Genomic DNA, 7,120 nt, shown 5'->3' with positions numbered 1-7,120 from the left:
AAGGTAGGCGAGTGAAAAATATTTTGCACAAGTGGCTTCATATTTACTTGCCTGAAGTACCAGGAAGTAATTGAGATAAAAATCTGAAAATTTCAGGCCTTCTTCCTATCATTACGAGTAACAACTCTAGGAAATTTCGAACTGTTTCATCAATTTTTACCGGAGTTATAAAATAAACGTTGTATTAAATGTTGTTAATACAGGTTTCATTCGTTGTATTTCAAGCATAAATTATTCCATCCGTCTCACCTCGTTATCTCGACGTGTTTTCTCGTATCGTGTCATCGATGAAATAGTGGTATACAGGTCGAACAGTATCGAATATAACGACAATGCCAAAACCCGCTCCTGTGGATGACGTCGTATCTCACAAAGGCGACCTTTGTGCCGGTAATTTGACAGCAAAGGAGAGACGGTACTGAACGAGAGATCAACTTGATCCAGACATTGTCTCTGTCATTAACGTTTCCGTTTCTAACGATAAGTAGAGTGGAACGTTCGTCGTCGAAGCTAACAGACAGACGAAATCGATGAATGCAAACAGAAATAGGAAACCTCCAACGGGAGAACGAAATAATTAATTCCCTTTCGGTGTAATTCGTTATTGTTTTTTTGTTTTTTTTTTGTTTTTTATTTGGAAATTCGTACGTTTACTTTTATAGTTAAACAATGATGTAAGTATTATAGCGAATAAAACGATGATGTGGATTTGGCAATAATTTTAATTAGGTGTCTTTTTTTCATACTTTTAAGGAATTATATCTAGAATTGGCGAGTATTTATATAAATTAATTAGAAATTATTTCACACTTTTTAGTGGAGTATCGATACTTTTTCGAAGTCAATTATATTTTTTCTTCAATTGAATGTATTCAATTCTTGTAACCGGTCATATTGAGATCGATACGATATGACGACTACATCAAGAAGTGAAGTAATTGTTCTTTTTATTACAATTTAATTAAAGTATTTTTATTAGGTGTCTTTTTACTTTTTCAATACAAATTTTGTTAATTGGAAACATTGAAATCAGGTCGGTATAACTATACAAAGAAATAAAATAATGATTCCTCCAATTTTTGAATTGAATCGACAAATTTCGATTAGGTGTCTCGATTTCAAACGTAAAATCGTCAAGGTTGTTTCCAAGAAATTGTTAATAACGCGAATGATCGATCTAACGAAAGTTTTCACCAAAGTCATTCGAGTGACGACCGTGCCGAATCGTCGGGGACGATTTTGATCGATGATCTCGATTAGGCTAATGCACGACGTTCCGCGAACCCGCGAGACATCTTTTCGTCTCTTTTCTACGCCGTTACTCCATTATCTTTGCCCGTCTATCTCCCGGCTCCACCTTTCTCCTCTCACGTCTCCTAATCAGACATCAGCGGCTATATTTGTACGCTTCGGGCATGCAAGGTTCACAGAGGTTACGAGCTAACCGAGACGCAACAGATTACATATTCAACGATCCTTCTTCCCTTTCGGTGAAATCTGTTGGTTCGACTCATTAACAGCGTCTCTGTACCCCGTACATTTTTATTATTTTCACCGCTTTCCTCTTGGCAACAGTTGATGCAGTCCGTCGCATTCAAGGAAGTGCGATAACGTTCCAGAGGAATATAAATGTAATAATTATATTTGATACGTTAATGTATATTATATTGCAGAGAATCACGGTTGCAATGAATCGCATATAAAGGATCACCGTAGTGTTGCAGGGGAATGCAATTGCAATGGATTTTCCATTGTATATATTAAAAAGTAGTATAATGTTGTCATGAATATATATATATTATAAACAATATCATTAAATTTTAAGGAGAAAATTGGAATATATTGGAATATTGCAGTATAAAATGGAGGTAACTGTAATATAGAGGGTGTCCCAAAAATGTTGTATCGCCTTGAAGGAGATGGTTCGGAAGGTGATTTTGAAACATCTTTTTCCTTAGTGAAAATGTTGTACGAGGCTTCGTTGAGGAGATATTAACGAAAAACGACGGACCAATCAGAGCGCGAGGATGCCGGTGGAGCGCTCGCGGCAGCGTATGAGCGCGGCCGCCTAGCGCGTTGCCACGCCTACTGCTGGCGCTCCACCGGCATCCTCGCGCTCTGATTGGTCGGTGTTTTCCGTTAATATCTCCTCAACGAAGCCTCGTACAACATTTTCGCTAAGGAAAAAGTTGTTTCAAATCACCTCCCGAACCACCCTTTTCAAGGTGTTACAACATTTTTGGGACACCCTGTATATCTACATAATTATAGAATCGGCAGGAATGTTATTGCATCTGGAGTTGCATGTGTCGGTATACAACTGCAGAAAATTGCCATTCATATAATAAATAATATGTCTATATATACAATATTTATGTCTAATAATATGTTTATATTAAATTTAACTTGAATATTCAACTTAAACTTAAATTTTAATTTTTCAAATTTCGACAGTTTTGATTTCTGTTTTGTTTCGAAAATTGCTGGGAATACCCCATGTATGTGTGTGTTTATATAATTTCCCGATTTCCTAATTTTCCGAATTTCCAAAGAATCCTCATAATATTCACATTTAATTGCAAATGACAAATAATCCTGAATAACGAATAATCCTTTCGGAAGATTTTTGATTTGTTTATACACAAGGAAGAGTAAGAAATCCCGATTCGGACGTTCCATGGAAAGGCTCGAGGCGAGGTTTCGGTTGTAAAATCAAGCGGATCCGATGATTTCGCAAGCTCGGGCGTCTAAATATACAGACGTATACCTTGCGAGCACGTCGACAGTCGTACGTATTGATTTAGTCGGATCTGTATGCGTACGAGGAGAGCTTTGTGCAGAGACATCCGCTCGATAACCAACCCTTTTTCGCTGGCTTTGGCCTTTTTGCCGAGTCGACTTACATTTCTTCCATCGTCGACCTCGTTAAGAGACCCGTCACAGAATTTCTGAAACTCTCGGCCGAACAATTCATTCAAATTTCTTAGTTGGCCAACGTGAAACATCTCATTTAATCGTTATCATTAATTATATAACGTGATAATATGATAATATACAGGGTGGTTCAAAATTAGTGTAAGAAACGGAAATGAGAGGGTAGCTGAGGCGATTCTGAACAACAATTTCCTTTGCAAAAATGTCCGATGATGCTCCGTTTTTGAATTATTAACGAAAAACCGCGGACCAATTACAGCGTCCGAGTAGCGCGCGCTCAGCCGCGAGAGGCTGGCCCCGATAGCTGGCCCAATGGCTGCCGAGCGTCCTGGCTCGCCCCAGCCAATCACGGCTGAGCGCGCGCGCTACTCGGGCGCTGTGATTGGTCCGTCGTTTTTCGTTAATATCTCCTCAACGAAGCCTCGTACAACATTTTCGCTAAGGAAAAAGTTGTTTCAAATCACCTCCCCAACCACTCCTTTCAATGACCTCCACCATTTTTCGGACACCCTGTATAATATGTAGATATATAATTACGTAGAAATTATATTTTTAATTTTCCAAAACTTACACCCTTTCAGACCACTTTCAGGCCTGTAGCAACTATTTTCCCTCCACCCAATTGTCACTGGAATAATTTCGAACGGTTGTTTCGGTAATTGGGAAGTCGCGATCCGGAAATAGGTCTCGCGGGAGTAAACAGCCCGGCGACGTCTACGTCGGAGCTTACGAAGGATGGAAAACACGGTGGAAGCTACCGACCCGTCCAGGGGCGAACTTGCAACGAGGTTGGTAAGCCCGGCCAGCTGTGGCCTAGCTTGCTCTTGCATCGGGTCGATCAATAAACGCTCGACGACGGTGGAGCAGTTGGCCGCGTCCTAGGCGTCGCGACGCGTCGCGGTCCTGGTCTAATCTAAATGTCGGCCGCTGCACCGGTGCCACTGTGTCGCCGAGCGTTCCTGCTCTTTCCCTTTCCTCGCACCACCCACACGCTGGGTTAGGTCTGGCTAGATCTGGTTAGGTCTGGGTTAGGTCTGAAATATTCCTCCATTTTTAAAAAATTGGGTTTTCACTTTACAGAAAAACTTTCTAGATCTTTTTCGTAGGGCTCCACAAGATCTTTAAGGAAAAAATGTTTCGGTCCAAAATGATCATTATTAAGAGAGCTATGAATATTTAACAGTTAGACGGCTTCTTATCAATCTTCCGCGAAAGTGAACTCAAAAATCGGCCCTTTCGGTAGTTTCGTATTTTTTTAATAATTCTTTCTCTAACGACACGTAGTTTCCCGTTTTGATCATTAAAATCCGTCCACCCAATCAAGAGTTATGATTTTTTAGAATTTTAATCGGGTCTGATTTTTGCCAATTCGTAGAAAAATCGTTCCTCCATTTTTAAAAAATTGGGTTTTCACTTTACAGAAAAACTTTCTAGATCTTTTTCGTAGGGCTCCACAAGATCTTTAAGGAAAAAAAGTTTCAGTCCAAAATGATCATTATTCAAAGAGTTACGAATTTTGGAAGTATTCCTTAATCCGTGCACCCCACGTCGACGCAATGTTGCACTAAAAAACGCTTCGTAAAAAATGCGTAATTGTCCTCCGTATTTATACGCTCTTCCCCGAAAACGTCGTTATTCGTCCCGACGTCGGAATATGCCAACTTTCGCGCGGAAATGCCTGTGTTAAACGTTGACCCAGGTCCCCAGGCGTCGACGCCGCTGGCGATTCCGTACGCTAGCGATGCGTAGCGAGCGCCAGCGATGGCCTGGCGCCGCGCGATTGGCCGAGAGGGTGAGTGAGCGATGGTGGGGGATCCGCGGGAAACTGGCGTGGAACGAAGGCGCGAGCGGCGAGCGGCACGGAAAGGTGAGGGAACGAGAGGAAAGCTCTATCGATCGTTAAGTCTGTAGGCCGTCTGCCTCTGGACGAGATCGCAACCCGCCGACGCGCGGTGGAAAGGCGCGATGGGTTGGGGAGGCGGGAGGGAGGGGGAGGGGACCTTGTTCATTCGCTGAAAAGTCGAAGGTCGCTTGCGTGGCGTCTCTTCAGCGGTTCGTTGGCTCCGGTGGACGTTTTCGTGCGACAGGAAGAACTCGGGAACTTTAACCGTAGTATCGGCGATCCTGCTAGAAAGGACCGGCACTCGATACGCTTGTTTTCGTTGCTATTGGACGCCCCGAGAAGTCGGGAAGGGAGGGTTGGGGAATAATTGATAGCAGAATTTTTGGCGATCGTTTACCTTTTCGGAGGCTGCCTAATTTTTAAAAATTCGTAGATCTCTTAATAACGATCATTTTGGACTGAAACTTTTTTTCCTTATAGATCTTATGAAACCCTACGATAAACATGTAGAACGTTTTCCTGTAAAGTGAGAACCCAATTTTTTAAAAATGGAGGAATGATTTTTCGACGAATTCGCAAAGATAGGACTCGATTAAAATTTCGAAAAATCATAACTCTCCTAATAATGATCATTTTGGACTGAAACTTTTTTTCCTTATAAATCTTATGAAACCCTACGATAAACATGTAGAACGTTTTCCTGTAAAGTGAGAACCCAATTTTTTAAAAATGGAGGAATGATTTTTCGACGAATTCGCAAAAATCCGACTCGATTAAAATTTCAAAAAATCATAACTCTCCTAATAATGATCATTTTGGACTGAAACTTTTTTTCCTTATAGACCTTATGGGAGCCTACGAAAAACATATAGAAAGTTTTTCTGTAAAGTGAAAACCCAATTTTTTAAAAATGGAGGAATGATTTTTCTACGAATTCGCGAAAATCAGACTCGATTAAAATCGGACGGATTTTAATTAACAAAACGGGAAACTGCGTTAGATAAAGTTTTTTGATTGATCGAATTAAATGATTGATCAAGGAGGTATCCTGAATTAGGAGGTCTGAAAAAGCGGTTTTTTCGTGAATTTTTTTAGGATGTAAAAAAATAATTAATTCTATCGTACTTTTTATCCTATTTTCATACATATTCGAGTAGTCTGTAGAGATTTTTTCAACAAGAAATATTCAAATTGAGTCGATTGTGACGCACATTTATAGAGCTGACAATTAAAACCTCCTTAATATAACCTAAACCAACCGACCCAACCTTAACATAACCTAATTAACATACAATCCAGGCTAACACCAACATAGACCTAACCTATCACAGTCTTAACTTACCAAACAAAACTAACACAGATTTAGCTTGTCATAGACCTAACCTTTCGCGCACCAAACATAACCTAACATATTTATAACTGTAAGCCAGACCTAACCTTAAAATGTTTTCCAAGGTGTTTGACGACCCCCAGGGAAGCTTCAATATTTTCAAGCTAAAATTAACATAAAATTAACATAAATTCTAAAGACCTAACCCAGACCTAACTTCAGTTCTAGTTCAATCACAAATGACAAATTAGGTGTAAAAAATGAGATCGGTACGCGAATGCAAAAAGCGTTGTTTGACTTTCGCACGGTTGACGTCATCCCTCGTTAATACGTCGCCAGCTCGCCCCCTTAGCGAGCCAAAAATAAAAATAAATAAAAAGAACCTGTACACGGTGTGTTGAACAATTCATGCGAGCCCGATTGTACATCGGGGTCTGACGTAAATGTATTTACGTCGGCTTTTGAAAAGATTCAAGACAGCATAAATATGCCCGATCGATCGCGGTTCGTGACCTTTCGTTAACGTATCCAGTTTCCTTCGCGCGACCCTAATGGCCGTCCTTTGCTATTACAGTTCAACAAACTCTCCTACTTTTCAATATTTTCGTGATATATTCTACAAATATATATTACAATCTATATATATAAACAAAATTAATAAGAAAAGAAACAAGAGGTCAACATTGAAAATAATAAACTTTAATTTAGGTTTAGATTAAGGATTGGTCTGAAAGAGTCAGATCTATGTTAATGTTAGGTTATGTTTGGTGTATGAAAGGTTAGGGCTATGACAAGCTAAATCTATATTAGTTATTTTGGTAAGTTAAGACTGTAATAGTTTAAGTCAATATTAATCCAGATCTAGTCTATTGATTGGTCTCTGTTGCAATTAGAACTATATTAATGTTAGGTTATTAAATTATGTTAGGGTATTAAATTTTAAGGAGGAAATTGCAATATAGATTAGAGAAAATTGCAATATATTGGAATATTGCAGTATAAAATGAATAAAA

General features: G+C 39.6%; 1 long non-coding RNA gene across 2 annotated transcripts in view; it reads left to right on the top strand.

Moving 5' to 3' along the window:
• Positions 1 to 218, top strand: part of LOC128881803 (uncharacterized) — a 1,020-nt gene extending 802 nt beyond the window's left edge. Inside the window, exon 2 of one of the 2 annotated variants that reach the window (XR_008458175.1) lies at positions 97 to 218. This is a non-coding gene — a long non-coding RNA (uncharacterized LOC128881803). Of the gene's footprint in view, positions 1 to 3 lie in introns of both variants that reach the window. The other variant, XR_008458176.1, reaches the window with a different exon arrangement.
• Positions 219 to 7,120: the final 6,902 nt, after the last annotated feature.

The sequence above is a fragment of the Hylaeus volcanicus genome, chromosome 9 (assembly GCF_026283585.1).
Source record: "Hylaeus volcanicus isolate JK05 chromosome 9, UHH_iyHylVolc1.0_haploid, whole genome shotgun sequence".
Taxonomy (NCBI): Eukaryota; Metazoa; Arthropoda; class Insecta; order Hymenoptera; family Colletidae; genus Hylaeus; species Hylaeus volcanicus.
Note: the sequence above shows the minus strand (reverse complement) of the source record. Positions and strands in the feature narration are given on the sequence as shown.